Raw genomic sequence first — 18946 nt, 5'->3', positions numbered from 1 at the left:
GAAAATATCCATACTGCCTACACTGAAATAGCAAAATACCTACAAAAATAGAAGAGTAGTAATGATAGTTCGTTTAAAAAGTAAACGCAAAATGCATCTTTTCTTGCTTTTCTTATTACTGCAACTGAAGGTTGATAGTATTACCGCATAACTGTAACACAAAGGACGTATGTTCCGAAGTACTAGAACAACTAACATTAAAGTATTTGTGGGAGAGGTTAAAAAGAATAGGTGACAGAAGAGTTAAGCTAAAGATTTCTGAAATAACCCCTCTCAATTAAGAATGAAGTCTTTTGACTATATAATTCAGACTGCTTATGGTTTGTTAAACTGCCAGCAGATTTTTTTCTCGTAGGTATACAGGTGACTAGACTCAAAAAACTAATTTAAACTCAATAATAAAATGTGATGGACACAGCATCTTTTTTTTTGTTTGTTTGTTTTATTTTTTTTCCTATTGACCAAATAAGAAACATTAGCTTCTAATTTTAGGAGCTCAGAATTGCTTTTAAGTTAGATGCAAAAAGGAACTGGTACATGAACAGCTCATGCACTGAATATTGCGTCAAGATGTGCTTGACATTTGCCTTTATAGTCAGGCATCAAATTTGAATCATTTGCCCATTGTCACTATGGTATTGCCATATTGCCACAATTGTGACTTTTCTTAAAGCACAGAAAAACTATTCAGTGACGCTTTCTGAAAAATACTGCACTTAAGGTGCAATTTTCTCTTATCCTATCTTTTGCACAATATATTTTTTTTTAAACAAAAAAAATACACACAATGCTGTATTACTCAATTGGTAATTTTATTAGTCTTGGAAACTATTATGTAAATGTTAAAAAAATTGGGCTGCAAGACTCTGGGATTATGGACAGGATGGGCATGTATGCATCTGCCTTTGTCTCCAAATACATATGTCACTAATTGACCAGTGATTGTGGTGGTTGACTGGAAAATGTAGAAAAGGGATACAAATTTGCATTTTTCCAGCAAGTTTTTGATTCATCTTTCCAGAATTCATCAGTAAATGGTGCTTCAGTGCTAACCATTTTTTTGTTCAGTTAAGAGGACTTCTGTCATGTTAGGAAAAAGAAAGTAAGTTGATGGTATGAAGGCCATGCTTATGCATTACCAGTTTTCATGTATTACATTATATTTTTACTTCAATATTTTAGCAGTTTAAGAACAGCAGTAATGGACAGATGCATTTTCAAATGAAATTAATGTTTTAAACAGATATCACAATTCAGTCTTAATAAATGCAGTAGAAAATGGTGATTGAAGGGTCCTAAACCTGAAATTGGAGGAATACAAGCAGTTCTATTATCAGCTTTAGCAGTGAAGAGCTCTTTCATTTGCCAATAAGAACAGACATCTTAGTCAATATTAGATCTTGTGAATTGACCTGACTTGTTAAATGAGAAAGTACCTTAAAAGTGAGAAGCGACTTGAATAAGGTCAATGACAGTTCTCATTATCTACTAGAAGAAAGGTATTTAACAATCTGTACTGGAGAGTTTGATTTCTTTTTTTTTTCTTTTTTTTTTCTTTTTTTTTTTTTTTCCTGGTCATTATTTTGTACCTTGACTTAGTTTCATCATTATGTCATTCATGTTTAGTTGATGAAAATAATGATACCTAAATGCATTGTTTATAGTCAATGTAACATCAGGAAATTATCCTTCTGTGTTATGTAAATTGATGAGGAGAAGCAAGAATACATTAGAAATTAAAGGTTTACTTGAAATAGAAAACCAGGACTAAAATTCTTATTTCATAATCAAAGCACTTAATCTTTATATCTCAAAGCAAACTAAGAATTGCTGAAACTCAGGAGGCCTTGAATAAATGAATATAGAGTATTATTATTATTGTTATTATTATTATTATATTACAAACAAAACAAACCAAAAGGCCTTCTGACTTCAAAAAGCTTTTTTTCTATGTTTGGGGATCCTTGGACTTCTATTGTTTCTTTGCTAGCTGCTGTCAATATAATCCTTAGAATTAGTATTTACATATTGTCTCTTAATTATTAATTGGAAATAAGTTTCTAAAATCATGATCACAATGTTCTATGGTTCTATAAGGTTAAATTTTGTAACAGAGATTTCAGATTGGAAATAAAAGAGTGCTATTACATGAAACCAAATCTTTTTGAGGACACTGTTTTGTATGCATAGGCCAAGTATATTTGGAATATACATAGTCTTTACAGTTTAATATCTTGTCTCCGCTATCTGCCAAAGACAGAAGAATATTAAGTTCTCTACAAAACTGAAATGTAAAGAACAGTTCACATATAGACTTTTATTGAATGTTTCTATAGTTTGACTCATGGGAGAGAGCAGAAAATAAAAGCAAAAAGAAAAAACATGGCAAAAAGCAAATAAACAATTTACCACTAGGTAAATCCCTTCATCCTTTTAATAGGTGAACCATAAGTGATTTGGATGTTAAAATCTCGGGATGCAAGAGGATTATTTTAATTAAATAAGTTTCAAGTGGACATGGCTTTACTTTAATATATCATTATGGTATTGGTTTTGTGGTGTGGGACTGGTTAACTGTGTCAGAAATCGACATGCCATTGTGTTTCTTTTTAGGAGCTTATGTTAAATTTATCGTCAGAGTCAGGTTTCCCAAAATAATTTTATGGACTATATTTTTAGTAGAGTATCCAACAAAAAAACATTTAAATGTTTTTCACAATGAAGAACTTCAGTTTAAACTTGTAAATGCACTTCATCATTTAACTGTACAAAGTTAGTCCCTCTAAAATGTGAGGAAAAAAAATGTTACTTTTCCTAGAATTTGGTCTTTATATAACCTTTGGCCAGAGAGGGTTTGGTGGCATTTTTTTTTTTTTTTTTAAATGTAAATGTGTAGTATTTTTTGCAAATGGTGCTGGATAACTTGTGTCTCCTTAATCATGCCAGTGTCACAACTCTGGTCAAGGGGCTTGAGGAAATGGTTTGCACTTAAAAGCTTTATTTCTGTCAAATCCACATGAAGGACTGCATGCACATGTGAAACAGGATGGTTGAATTCAGAGAAGGAATGGGAAGACATTTTTGGACATTGTGTCTATTCATTGATCTCTTTATTTTTTCATTTTTTCTTTTTTTTTTTTTTTTAAATTGGATTGTAAGAAAAACACTGTAGCATCTACCAGCAAATTGTCTCCAGAAATATAATAAAAACTTTGGCAATCATAGAATGATTTGCTTTGGAAGGGACCCTAAAGATCATCTAGTTCCAAACCCCCTGCCCTGGGTAGGGACACTTCCCACTAGACCAGGCTGCTCAAAGCCCCATCCAGCCTGGCCTTGAACACTTCCAGGGATGGGGCATCCACAGCTTCTCTGGGCAACCTGTTCCAGTGCCTCACCACCCTCACAGTAAAGAATTTCTTCCTAATATCTAATCTAAATCTACCCTCCTTCAGTTTGAAACCGTTACCCCTCGTCCTATCATTACTATCCCTGCTAAAGAGTCTCTCCCCATCCTTCCTGTAGGCCCCCTTTAGGTACTGGAAGGCTTCTATAAGGTCACGCCAGAGCCTTCTCTTCTCCAGGCTGAATAACCTGAACTCTCTCAGTCTGTCCTCATAACATAGGTGCTCCAGGCTTCTGATCATCTTCATGGCCCTCTGCTGGAGCTATTCCGACAGGTCCATGTCCATGTGCTGACAACTCCAGAGCCGGACGCAGTACTCCAGGTGGGTTCTCACAATCACATCATCCATACTTAAAAAATAGCTTTTTCCTGTGAAGTTGTCAGAAATTCTAAAGGAGGAAAGATGTATGAACATGAAAATTGAGGAGAAACTACAACGATTTATTTGTACGTTGTATATCTGGAATAAATATGTCTTTAGTAAAATTTTCATGTCAAGTGCTATGACAGGCCCTCTGGTTGTGAGGGCCTTAACTAGGAAAAAAATTCTGCCTGTAGCTGGCACTGAGGTCACTTGGAAGGGGACTGTCTATATTCATGCTTATGAATGTTCTTGTCTCTTTGTCTTTGTCCTCTTAACCAGCATGCCCACCTCCAAACCATGTATCAGTAATTTATGAGCTAAATCCTGAAACATGCTCACAAAGCCTTGGAAAGTGCTCTTTGATCTGCAAGAAAACTATACTGGTGATTCTTCTTACAATTTAATAATACAGAAAATGGCATTCTGTTTTACCAATACAGACCTAGCCATTAGATGTTCTCTCTGTGCACTGCAAAACGGGGCTGCTGACACAAAGAGAAGTCTCACATTCATGTGTGTCTGTGAAGTCTGTTGACTGACTTCAGAACAAGAGTGGTTTTGTCTATATTGGCAATCACTGTCCATCTGTAGAGCAAAACAGTTAATGGCTGGTGCTGAGGGCTAGATATCCAAGTGTTTCATGAAGGGCTTTGTGTTGAATTCGCTCCATGGAATGTTCTTGTAGCATGGACTGAGTGTCCGTTTGCAGCTATGTGTACTACTGGGATACATCTTCCAATTTAGATTCATCTGAAACTATTTTTAGCTCAGTATTCTGGCACATTCTCCATGCACATCACAGCTTAAATACCTACAATTACTAAACTGGATTTGATTAGACCCATTTCTTCTCTTAACACAAGGTGGAATTTCCATCTCTCACGAACTTTCTGCATCTCTGTGTGTGTGTGTTGGGGGTGTGTGTGTGTGTAAGTAGTTAAAAACATGGTCATATAATTCTGAGGACCCTTATCATGCATATGTATGTGGAATTATTTTTTCCAAACGCATTAGCAACAAAAGTAGGCCTTAGCATAATGGTTTGAATTCCTTTGCTGTTTGTACTTTTTCCATTTCTTTTCTATTTTGCCAATTGTTTTTTCAAAGCTCAATGTGTTGTATATTCAAGAATAAAGAGATGTTGTAAATGTGATACCAAGATTCTGATTTTTCTTCCTTTATTAGTGGAAAATTATAATTATTTTAACTATATCAGTGAGGCTACTCAAGGAGTAATAAATAATTCTCAGAGCACATAGTGTTTTAATACTTTGCATTATTTATTTTCTTTAATTGTACATTAGCAATTCAAACATAGACATAAACATTCTGGAAAGATTGACCCAGGTAATGAGATTCTATTTTAAAATTTATAATCAGTTTAAATCCCATTTATGCAGTTCACTCCAACAACTTAAGCTGAGTTTGATTAATTAATTGTCCCAAACACAAAGCAATGAAGGCATCATGAATTAGCGTTGAGTTCTGAATTAAACTAGGTGATTTGCTGCACTGTGCCAGTTAAATCTTGTACAAGTGCTCATGGGCTTGCCTAGCCTTGTTAGTTGAAATACTTTCTAGTAAGCTCATAAGGAAATAAGAAAATCCAAGGCTTTTCTCCCTTTGATGACAGGCAAATACTGAAGATAATACGCATCTTCAGACATACCAGAGAAGACATTTTTTAATTTCTTAAACAGTTTGAAAAATCCTAGAGCACAAAATAAAAATTTGAATGGATTCTACTGTTCATGAAAACTGCTTAAAAGCACATCAATTTTACAGACTTCAAACAGATAATTTAAGTAAGATCTAACTTTTTTTGATTTAAACATCTTTGCAATGGAAGCACTCAGAGAAAAAGAGTATTTAAAACCCTATGGAGGTGCACGTATATCTGTTCAGTTAATTACAGAGCAAGAAGTCAGGCATCAGATATCACATTGAAGATCAAATGAACACAAGTTACTGAATAGATTATTTTTGTACTTATGGCTTCCAGTCTTTTTCTATGGGTTTATGTCATTGTTTATGTCATTGTTTATGTCACAGATCTGTTAAGAACTTAAGATAAAAGAACTGTACCTAGGCTTAAGTCAGTCAGTGAACTTATGAACATACATTTCAAGAACACTACATTTCATGATATATTTATAATGTTATCAAGACTGTTACATAATACTTGTGAATATTCCCACTAAATTATAATGCAAATCTTTCTCAGTGGGGAGCAAAGGTGAGAACAGAAAGGGCTTTTAGTCCAGGAGGAAAAATCTAAATAAAATGTAGTGTTTTGACAGAAAACAGAGAAATCCACATGAGAAATTAGGCTTCATTGTTAGGGATAAGGACTGGGAAAAAAGTTACTGAAAAAAATGGAAGACTTTCCTGATGTTGTTGCAGTTAAGAAGGTTGTCTTTTAGGAAGACACAAGCTATTGCTCTCTCCTGAATCTAAACTGTACAGTTGATGAATACAGAAGCAAGCTATTATACGTAAAAATAAGAAACCAAACATCAAGGTGTTGCTATTGCGACCTCCTGTGTCTGGTTAAAGATAAGTAGGATCAGCAGGGCACGTAATCCTGGAGTCTTGGTTCATCTGTGAGGAGCTCTTGGACTTGAGGAAACTACAAAGGAGCTGCAAAGTACTCATATTAAGGACTGTCTTTTGCCAATATGTGCATTAGGAGAACCTCTTATCATGTTCCCAGATGATTATTAACCTCATACAAATGCCTGATTATAGAAGCTGTGATAGTCAAGACAAGGCAGCAGGTGAAACATATTATCAAATAATAGCCTCAACATATAAAGAAACAGCAAAATGTAGTGATTTTATTTAGTTCAATCTGAAGCTCAGATACTAATTTTTTTAGCCAAAAGCAAAACAAGGATTTTTATTCAGTGATAGAGTCGCTAGGCTGTTAAATTCCTCACCTAAAACCCACTTCCTCAAGTAATCTTGTGGAAGGCACCAACTGAAATAATAGGGATTGTCTGATTTAATTCAAAGTGTGCACTGTGCTGAGCTTCCTGCTAACAGCTAGAAAACAAATATTTGCAAAGGCAATTGAATTAATGTTTAAATGCCAAACATTCAATAGAAAGTGCTAGAACCATTAGTGGTGCTACAAGATACACTGCTGAAGCAATTACATTGTCAGACAGTGCATTTATATTGTAAACATAAAGAAAACAATTTTTACTATATTCCTGTTACTTCCTCTGTCTGGGAGGATTTCCCACAAATATCTGCAAAGCCATACCACTGATCTGCTTGAAATCCCTCTTGAAAGTCATTCTTTGACTAGAAAACAGGTTCTTCAGAATAGCTACTGTCCTGATGCTGAATGCACTGACCCACAGGCAGACCTCTGTTATTGCCTCGTGGCTTTCTGATTCTCTGCTCTCCACATGTCTTTATCACCTTGCTCAACTTAACACAGAGTGTACAGTGTCTTTGTTAGGGGTAGATTTTTCTTCAGCTTCTGTACAACATCAGCCACAGTGGTTTTAAGTGTTTACTTTCTGGATTACAGGGTTAATCAGCTAATGCCAAGAGAAATGGGAAAGGTGACTGAGAAAAATTAGCCTATTGTTGGCTGAGAAAATTTGCTATTCAGAGGTCTGCTTCTCCAGTGGAAATATTTTAGAAGTCTGCAAATAGAAAAAGGTTGAAAACCACTGATCTAGCAAAATGGTATTGTATTCAATGACTTTGATTCATAGTCTGCAGGACTGGGACGCAGCGTGTGAACAGACTGTGCTCAGGACAACTTGATACTGTATGCATCAGGTTTCTTGTACATGGGATCCTCAACTACAGTAAGTCATAGCTGAGGTATGTTATGACCTTTTCAAACTGGAAGCCCACTTCCTAGGCATCCTAACTCTGACCCTTGATATTGTGCTGACAGGCCCTAAATTAATAGCAGGAACTGTCTTCACCAACCGCATCATTATATAATGAGGTATCAATACTTACTGGAAACAAAGTTTTTATTCACATGAAGATTGTGAGGATAAACAAAACATAAAAATTATCTAAAATGAAAACTTGAATATGGGAAAACACAAATATCAAGAAAAAAATACCTTTTTTTTTTTTTATCTGATCCCTACTACCAGTTAAATCTGGAACCTCGGCTGGATTATGCCATTTTAAGAAGGCTGACACAGAAATGTACAGGAAGAATTTTGTTATTTTATAATCCCCAGAAAATAGGTAACTCTGAATTATGGATTCATGTCGTGATTTTGCTTGCCTTCTTTGTGCTAATACTACCACCATTTGAGAGAGCGTTTTTTTTGCCCTGGTTCAGTTTTATGAGCAGTTTGCTTCCACAAATTATCTCATTTGCTGGGTCAGATGAGTGTTAGTTCTAGCACCAGAAAGAACACAAGACCAGGACAGTATAGATTTAGGCTTGAACTATAACAGAACTAGAGTCTGATAAAGCAATTAGTTAGCATGTGTCAGGATAAATCTTTTTTATATAAGAAGTTGTAAGTACTTCAGAGCTGTTTTGTTATGCAGAACTACTGATGAGTTATAGCTGTTTGTTTATTTATTCTTATATTAACATTTCTTAAAGTACAGTGCACACTTACAGGCCTAGGAGCCATTTTGGTGATTTCATTGCATTTGACATCTTAGAGACCTCTTCTTTCCTCTGTTTTGTATGCGGAGTTACTCTCATACAGCCTTTATCTCCCTTTCTTCATATCAAACAAATTAGAAAGGAACCTCCAGTCATTCTTTGACCGTGGCCATTTGGAAAAAAATAGCTATGATCATTGTAGCCCACTTGATCTACTCTCCACCCTTGTGACACTCGGGACCATTTGAAGATGGTACATGCTGAGAGTATAGAACTGGGTTCACTGAAGGGTTAGTTGCTGTTATCTTTAGTAAACAGTTGCCAGATCTGCCTAAAACAATCACAAATTATTGCAGCTCTGCTGCACACTATCTGATTCTACCATATGGCATTACTGCGGAAATGATCCAGACGTACTAAGGAGTTATTTCTTTTTTTAGCTTCCTCCTTACCCTAATAAACCGTGTTTATTTGTTATTTTCACTGGTTTTGTTGTTATATAAACATAGAAGAAAAACCTAATGTGTTTTATAAATTATGTCTGCCATAAAGCAAAGGTTCTGTTAGTAACTGAAGCAGCATGAAAATTTAGCTTAACTTTCCATTGTGATTTCTGATTCTAATCTCTTTTGGGTCTGTGATATCTCCAGCAGTAGGCCATAGAATAACTCTTACTCCACTTATCCCAGAACATTTTTTTTTTCATTTTATTTTTGTCTTAAAATCACTGGCGTACCTCTGCCTCTGTAGCTCAGAATCGTGTGCTCTTAATGTGAAGACACTCCAGGAGGTGCAAATTTTCCTTCCTTTACCACTTAGTTCTATTGAGCGTGATATTATGCCCCATGGGTTCTTCTGCATTTATTCTGTTCAGTAAGATAGTCAGATAATCTTTTTAAACGTGCCAGTGATGCCTCTAGCTGTTTGGCCCCACACAGGAACACTTCTGGAAGTTGTCTGGAAACTGCGATTTGGAGTCAATGCAGAGCCCAACCACAGACAACGCAAATATTTGCTTAGGTTCTCTCTGCTGCTTTTATTCAAAGTGATTGCTATCAAACATTAATTTCCATTTTCAGTGACCTATTTCATTTTATTAAAATGTGTTTGAAATAGGTAAGGATTTTAAATAATAATTTTCCCTTATAGAACAGAATGCTTCGTTCATACAGTTCAGATATTTTATAGTGTCACACAGTTCTTTTACAGATGCTAAAACTGATTGCTTATGTCAGTTGCTGATATCAGCTGGAAATTCACATAGATAATAAAATATAACTGGATATTTAACTAAAATAAAAGCAGATTAGAACTGCATAACCATTTTGAAGATGGAAAGGGTGAATTCATGCCACCTTAATTTGATCTCCTGTGCTAAAAGTCTAGTTACCCCTGTTAAAGCTAACGGAGAGAAACAGAGGCAAATTCTGGTAATCTCCTTCAGGAAGTAAATCTCTTTCCAATAATTTTATACCATGTTTATTCACTAATTACCTTTCAAAAAGTATAAAAATTGTTGGTTTAAAACATTTATAAAAATCGTGAATTAAAATACATCGCTTGGATTACCCATTGAAAGACATTACTCCCAAGGCAAAGACAAAAAATTAAGAGGCTTTTTTAGACATGCTAGATCTTTCTGGGTTTTTTTAGGTTTTGGGTTTTTTCTGGTTGTTGACGAAACTGAACTTCCGCACAACTTAGACCATTTTAATACAATCCATTTCATATCCTTTTCCTTGTTCCTTTTATAACCAGCTTGGTCACTTTTTAAAATTTTACTTATATACACTATCTGTTTGAAACTTTCAGCCACAGAAAATGCTCAATTAAAGAAGAAAATAGCAAAATCGGTTTTGACATCTTTTTAGTAAAATGGATAGTGAAACAGCTCTCTTTCTGTGTTTCATCATGTCAAGCTTTTAGCTGGAGTATAATCCAGAGAAGGTTATTTGGAAAATAACACAATTTTGACACTTTCAGATCTAGTACAGAATTCTTCAATTGAGACCAATATGTCCTAGACTTTAGAAAAGTTAATGTGTCAGTGTGTGCTAAAACACAACACTGCAAAATGTTCCATTCTTTTGCCTTTTTAAATTTAATTTGCTCCAGAAAAAAAAAAAAAAAAAAGATTTTTTCAGATGATGTTTTTAGTAAGAGAACCAGCTTGGTACAGCCAAATTCAACTGATATTTCAAATGTCCGTGCAGAGTAGACATATATCAATTTTCCTTTTGCCCCCACTGTGGCCAGTTATATCTAAAGCCTGAAATGTTATAATTTGAAGGGATTCAGGGTAAAACAATGTTATGAATTACATTTTGAGGATAAATTTGGTAACATATTCCAGTAAAATGCATTCACATAAAAATGTTGGTTGCTCAGTACTATTTATTTTTACATAGTTGGTCTGACCCAAAATGCACTGAAGTCAGTAAAAAGCTTCTTACGGAACTTGCTGGGCTTTAGATCAAGCCATGAAGCTCTTTCACCTGCAGAGTTTAAAGTACATTCCAAAGAAAGGCATTACTCATCAACGTTTCTTCCCTTAAAAAAAAAAAGAGAAATAGATAAAGACAGGCACCTCATCCAGACTCACAAAGCATAAATGATGAGAACTAAGAATAGAATGCAATCTTTACTTGTATAGTCATAATAGCGATAATAGCGATAGCAGAAGTAGTAAAGACAATATTGAATAACAGTTGAACACTATATATTACAGAAGTCCTGGATAATTGTGCTGTATTGTCCTTGAAGATGCATTCAGATGAATGTATTCTTATATGTGAGTCTCTTGGATTTTGCCATGTTTTTTACTGGAATTCTGTTTCATGTTTGTAAAATAAATGGATGAAGTCTAATCTGTCTTTACAACAACACTTTTATTTTCTACATTTTAATCAAAGAAAGGCAATGGAAAATAAGCTTTGTGTGCAGTGTTGTCCTGAGTTCATTAACACAGTGCAAATAAAATTGGTCCTTATCATATCAGTTCTTTAAAATAACTTACAGAAATCCATACTGCAAATTTATTTATTTCTTCTTTTCCAACAAAAAATCGTCATGTGTGTGCATGACCGTGCATCACCTATACTGATTCTCTACAGCTGTAATTCTCAGATCTTATACTTCCATTCAGCTGGATTATTCTTGCTCTGGATATTATAGAACTTTGAAGTCTTATAAGCCCAAGATTTAGAGAAGATAAAAATTTGGAATTTCAGTGCTTCAGAAATGACTCTGGCCAGATTTTTCGTAAACTTTGACATATTTTCATGTATAGATTTGCTTTGTGCTAAAACTGCCTTTCTGTCTAGTGGGAGTTTTAATGGATGTGTAAGAATTCTGTGTATTGTCCCACAGCTTTAAGTGGATAACTAATGAGTGCAGCTTAACCCAGTATATTATGGAAGATAATTGTATAAAGAGGTGCAGATGGTTTCCCAGGGTTCATTTTTCTGCAGCACATGGTCCTCAGGACAGTGGATGAGGACTGCTGTTAACTCAGATGGGCCAGCAAACTGAAAACGTATTTTTTATCTGTTTACCCATTGATTTATAAAGGAAGTAGGTAAGAATCCTTGCACTGAATATAGCTAGGTATTAGGGCCTATGTCACACCTTCAAAGCCCAAATAATTTGATAATACTATGTCATTGAAGGTCTGACTTTATTACCAGTACCTGCAGGACACATGAAGTTGGTTCTGTTCTACATTAGATAAGCAGAGCTATGAATAGCTGAGATTTTATCAAATCTTACATATATCTGTAGGGGATTCTGAGATTCTGGTAGTGTTCCTTGGGTTCTGTTGCTATGTCTTGATGAAATTAGATCAAGTCTTTGTTTTCCTAAGTGATATACAAAACTAATTTTTCTATTAACTCAAGGATTCGTTACTTCCATTTTGGATTGTCAGCCCTCATTTCACATCTTTTTCTACCCATGGGGAATTTTCCAAAATTTCCTAATTGAGTTTATATGCTCTTTCATTTATGATCCAGGTAAGTAACACATTCTTTATTACAAGATCAGTTATTCATCAGTTCAATCTTATTAAGGACATACATTTTTTTGGGCCATCTAATACTATCTGAATAACAATGCTTCCAAATTATTGTATGAGAACATTTAGGAAGTTACGTGATAAATACACATATGCGTGTTCATATATATGTTTTTGTAAGTATGTGTGCATGGAAGACTTGGATTTAAAATAATTCAGAGACAAGTATGTATAACAAGCAAATGTTTTTTGTATTTTGCACAAAGTTTATGTAGTTTTTTTCATATTCTTGTAAATTTCAGGACAGATCAGTACACTGTACTGTACTGAAAATGCTTTTTAATATGACCGTCTATGCTATCAGAAGACACAGACATTTCATTCTGAGTTTTCACTTTTACCTTCCACTGTAACAAAGCAGAAGAAATTGTAGACCTTTGTTGCAAAGTAGAGAACCTTGCATTGTGCAGCACACTAAAGGCTGCCCCACCTTTACTTCCAGTAAACCTTTACCTGTCTCTGTATTAAACTGAACCACAGCATTTCCCCAACACAATGGATTCAAGCACTGGTTTAGAGAACAGTTGAGTGAGGGACTCCAAAAGGAAAGAAAAATGCAATTTATTATGAACACTACCTTTATTGAGTGGATGTATTTAACAAGCTTCCTTTTCTAATTATGGAGTATGGTTATAAAATCAGTAATTACTACATACTATGACGTGTGAAAATAATTGATAATCACTATATTCATCTTGTACTCAAAACATCTTGATAGCTGGTAGTGTGGATTTGGAATACAATTGTCCATTGTGGAAGATACGGTACTCAAGCAGTACATGGTCTTGGACAGGCCACGTCTACTCTACTGAGGCTCACATTTAGGGCTGGAGAAGCCTGTACGTTATTAAAGTAGTCTGTAACTTATAATATACCTTTGGGAAAGGTAAATTGTGTGTGGATCAAGGGCTAGAATATAGTGATCCTGACCTAGAGACGATTACACATTTACGAGTCAGTGATCCACATAGCAATTAACCCGAGTAGGCACATGCCTATGCTGTGCTGCACATACATACTCCTTGGCTGCAGAATAAGTGCAGCCAGCTCACTGTAACAGAGGAGCCTGAAAGCAGCTCCCACTCGTTACTGGCAATTATGTCATCTGCATGGCCTTGCCTTTGTCTAACAGTTCAGAGGCAAATTCTCATGAGAACATCCTTTAGGAACAGACTTCTTTTCTTGTGAGGGAATTAGAGAGTAGCTTGAAGGACCAAAAGGGAGAGCTTCTTTCCATGGTCAGATTCTGTTTTGCTCTGCACAGAAAGGCATGTCTTTGAAAATCAAGGGAAGAAAACAGAAGACATAGCTATGCACTTTATGCTTTTGAATACTGGGAACATAGAAAAAATACCTGTAATTTTATGAACAAAGAAATGTGACTACACAAAATACCAGTTGACCATAAATTTCTTTGTCTCAGAGCATAGCTCTCTGCAATGTCCACTAAACTTATCCATTCTCCAGATGTAGCTCTGTAACAGGTCTGCAGAAAAAGTTCTTCCTGCTTTTCCAGTTCAGATGACAATGGCCACATGTGCAGTTTACAATTAAAGAAAACCAATCTTAATGGTTTACTATTTCAGAAAATTAAATTGAAATACATCACTAGAAAAAAAATAAACTGCCGAACATGCTTGGCCATTTCTGGCCAAGAAATTTCTGCAGTTAGAAGAAATGAGTTCCATAGTCTTTAAAACTGAATTATGTTCTGCAGGTAAGTATGGTCCTAGCTAGCACTAGAGAAATAAAAAAATAAATAAACCGTAATAAGTAAAGATGCAATTATTGTTTTGCTTCTGTTCATAAGTTAAAAGATAAGTCAAGTAAATTTTAAAAAACAGTTAATGCTGGAGACAGAAGCAGGATTCAAAGAAGCACTGACAAGGCTCTGTGTACAAATACTAGTAACATCTGGAAAGTCACAGAATCTCTTTTAACACTATGTGGTGTTATATCTCCAATAAATCTCAGTACATTAACCAGCTTCTCAAGGAGTTATTTCAATGAAACAAGTATTACTGATCATCATTATGTTCTACTGATGTACAATGCAATACGTGTTATTTGGTTTGTACTTGTATAGGTGCTGAGATTACTAGTTTATGGAATAACACTAAACAAAAAGGTTATAAAATTAGTCAACATAGAGGCAATGCAACTGTAAAAAAAATATTTGAGAGGAATATTGTATATATGTTTTACAGACTTTCTTTAAATCTAAATGTTGAGCGCGTCCTGGTGTTATGAGTTTTGGTTTGCTATGTGGATTTTTTGTTGTTATTAGTATTTTCATTTGCTCTTTGTTTGCTGTCTGGCATTTGAGCAGAAAAGTGTCACTGGGTTCTCTAAATATAAACATTGCTGTCTGTACTGTTTTCAAATGGATTCTAGTCCTCTGTGATCAGTCATGAAAGGACAAGCATATTTGTTCTTCAGAAACCCTGGATCTGCAAAGTTAGATTTTTTCTTCTGTATTTCCAGGAACACTCCTCAGGCTGCTGACCTCTTCCTAGAACAGATGTATTCAATGTTTTTTGATCTCCACACACATCGAGAGTTTTATGTTCATACAGAGGAAGGAAGTGGGAGAGAGTCAAAAGTAAATTCAAAACTAGCTCTGCTCTGATATGAGAGGAGAGCCTTGTCTACATCTAACGGGAAAATCTCAGATTTTCAATTCTGGAAAACATTTTTAGATTTATTCTGAATGTATATGCATTTGAACATGTATTACAAAAGCAACTGGTGTAGTAAGCAATAAAACAAATAATGAAAATTCTTTAACACAATTTGCTTAGAAAAGAGAAAAGGAGTGTGGATATGTATTCTTATGACTGCAGACATTGGACTGTCCTGTAGCAGTCAGGTTGGGAGGTTTTTATGGTACTTTAAACCTCTCTAGTGATCACCAGTAAATCGACTCTGCTTCTAAATACATAGTTAAGTTTATTAACACACCATGTACAAAAGAAAAAAAAAAAAGAAACCAATATTTTAATTTATCTTCATCAATGACTTGTTGGTGTACTTATTAATAGGCCTGTTCTATCAACCTCTGTGACTGGGCTGATATAAAAACTTCAGCCCTCCAGTGCAGGTTTGAACTCTGATATTAGATTTTGGTATTGCATAACCAATGTCCATGGTGAGGGATTTTTTTTTTCCCAAAAGAGTATTAAAAAAAAAAAAAGGGGGAAAACTGGTGTATACAATAATTACACACCAGTTATACAGCTGTCTGTTATACACCTGTCAAAACTGATGTATAAACATGAGGTATGCCCAACCGGCATAGGAGACTTTAATTAATGTCAATAGAGAAATAGTGACTCCACTACTATGTGTTTTCTGTGTGGATATTTTGAATTCTTCACAGTGGTGTCAATCTACAATAATAAGAAACATTTCTTTTTAATTTTTTGCCTCAAAATCTGATGGAAAGCAGGCAAAACAATAGGACATATACTTAAATTTTTCTTTTATTTTGGGGTGAAAACCGTGGAATGAGTTTGTTAGAGGTGGGAGCATCATATATAAACATGCAATTCCTTGTAAACAGGATCACTCATTTGATCTAAACAGTGGGTATCTTTAAAATCAGTGGGTACAGGTAAGGTTTGGCAGTTGTTTTTGAGCATGCAGCTGCGGGATATATGACTGCGTTTGCCCAATGTCAGATAAGGTATATTCAGATTCAGATATTATTTCATGTTCTCTAGTTTCTTTCTTATTCTACATCAAAAAGAATTTTATGATTGGAGGAAAAAAACACAGCAGCCTACATATTAATTTTGAATTAAGATTGCTCCTTAATGTCAGTATCATGAATCTGCATTTCCTTGGATATGCTAATGTTACTATTCAATTCAGCTTTTTTTTTAAACTAGGATTTAATTTGTTTTGGTTCCCGCTGCAAAGTGTCTGATAACATGTTATGACCTTTTCATTATGAAATTTCAAACAATGTTTTCACAAGACTGCAAGTGATATTTCTGCCAACTACTTCAGATAAAGTGAAAGTTGCCCTTCTGTTCAATATCTGGAATATGTTTAGAAGTAACAATAGAGCCATTTTTGAACACATTGATAACAAGTGGAGTCCACAATTAGGCCAAACTTATTTTTTCAACATAATTCATGGAGATCAAGTTCAATACAAGCCATCCAGAAATGTAATGGTACATGACAGCCATGTGGTATATACCATAAACATACTTTTAATCTAATTAGTGGAAAATGCCAGCTACAATTTTAACTTTTTGGGGAAAAAAAAAAAAAAAAGAAGAGAAAGAAAAAGCCCTAAAAGTTAAGTAAGCACTTAAGATGGCAGATGAATTCCTAGTCCTGTTGATGTATATATTCATTTAATTTTAATGACAAGTCTTAGAGTTTTTCCTTCTACTTTCAGACATGGTGACCTACTAGTATTTTGCTTGATTCAGTGGTTCCAGACAAATTGCCCGGTTGCTAACCCTAAAGGGTTCTTGTCACATGGTCCTGCGTTACTGGACAATCACTCTAATAGATACCATGAAACCTAGAATTTATATATTTCAGAGGCTAATCCTTTCCACTGGCAATGGATTTTATGGAGATTTCTTGGTTTCAAGAGTTCCTGAGGGTTCTATGATGACAATTCATACTCTTTTCTGGTGATGTGGTGTCCTTGTATGTAGAAGCCTTCCATTAGATGATATAATTTATCTGAAGGGAAGATTATTCAGGACTTTTATATAATAGGTTCTACAAAAGCTACAATGGATCCTGTAGAACTCTAGAGCTATCAGGCAGTAGGAAGGGTTTTGTTCTTTTTCAAATAAAAAAGGGGAATAACACTTACATAAAAACAGTACCCCATAAGTACCAGAATCTACTGCCAGTTGCTAGGTTTAAAAAGGGACAGTCTCAGATAAAAGTGAACTAAGATGCAAACTTCATCTAAAACCTGAACTTCATACAATAAGGAATTCATAGGATAGTTACATTGATTAAACTTACAGAAATAAAAGAAAAAATGTTTTTATCAGGACTAGTCTGGATAAGTGGAACTATAACTCAAAATAAAGATCACATGTACTTTTCCACTAAAGAAAATGACTTATAATAATGTTTTTAACACATTGATTGCCTTTAGGATCTGATACCTAATTTAAATCCATGTGAAAATACTAGAGAAGATCTCATATAAAATAAGGATATACTTTTATAAAATATGTAAGAAAAGATGTAAAAAATTTTGAAGCTTTAAGACTGTAATAGCTATTTTGGATAATCATTAAATAGCAGTCTTTATGATGCAACATACTATAACATAGTCTGAAGAAATTATTTCAGACTAGAACTTTCCACATAATGCGTAAATACCTTTAACTGAAATAAAAAATTACTTGCATCAACAGATGTCAACAGATGATAGAAAAATAAATAAATAATATTAATGACTTAATCTAAGGAAAAGGGTATGATTGTCAAATTCATGGTTAGTTTAATAAATAGCAAAGAAAACACAAGGCTTGTGTTTTAGTGGAAAGGGAACCTCTTTTCAGCACTTTCGTATGCCAAAGGAGAGTTAATTAACTCAGAAGGGTTAGACTTACTCCAAGGGTGCAAACCAGGTCTACATTACATAACTGTGCAGCATACTCTTCCTGCAGTCATGAGGCTGATTGTCTATTCATTCAGATAGCTTGTGCCATAAACTACAGTTTCTCAGCAGAATTCCTCTCTCCCATTTCAAAATGACATTTTAACTTTTGCATTTTTTAAGACTCTTTTTACTACTTTATTTTCTGCTCTGCCTATTGATTTTTCTAGCCTTTTGACAGAAGCCTTACTTACCTTTTCTTCTTGCATAATTCCTTTAAAATTACATTCAGACCACAAGACAAATTCTGATCTCCATTATACAAAAATACAGTAAATCCACAGAAGTTAAAAGATATGGATTAGATTCATACTGTCTGATTCTGAATAAAAAATAAATCTATTGGCTTTTAGTATTCCAGCTTTTAAGGCAGGAAAAAGGATAACAGGCCAAGTTAATTCCCAGTGGAACTACACTAATGTCTGCTGAGTTCTAGTACAAGGAATCAGACATTTTCTTTAAAGTCTTTAATTAAAAATATTTTTTTATTCTCTGAAATATAAATCTTAAAGCCTAAGTATTTTGATGGTATGATGGTAATTACTGTTACGAGTCTGCCAGCAACACGTACGGCACTTTCTTAACTGTGAGGCATGTGCACATAATTTTGTATCCCTTTGGTTCCTTATAGATCTAGTTCAAGTGTCCTACTGAATATACCATTTTGCCCTCTTCCACACCAGGTTTTTTCCTATTGGTAAAAAAGACATACAGGTCAACAGTGTGAAAGTCCATCCTGAAATAAAGGTAGGAGTCACTTAGGATAACCATTTGCATCCTAACCCTGGAAAATACTCCAAATATTAAAGTTTAGCCATGCCTGTAGACATTTTTGGACGCAATCTTCCTTCTAC

Source organism: Chroicocephalus ridibundus, chromosome 1 (assembly GCF_963924245.1).
Source record: "Chroicocephalus ridibundus chromosome 1, bChrRid1.1, whole genome shotgun sequence".
NCBI lineage: Eukaryota > Metazoa > Chordata > Aves > Charadriiformes > Laridae > Chroicocephalus > Chroicocephalus ridibundus.
This window is presented reverse-complemented; position numbering follows the sequence as displayed.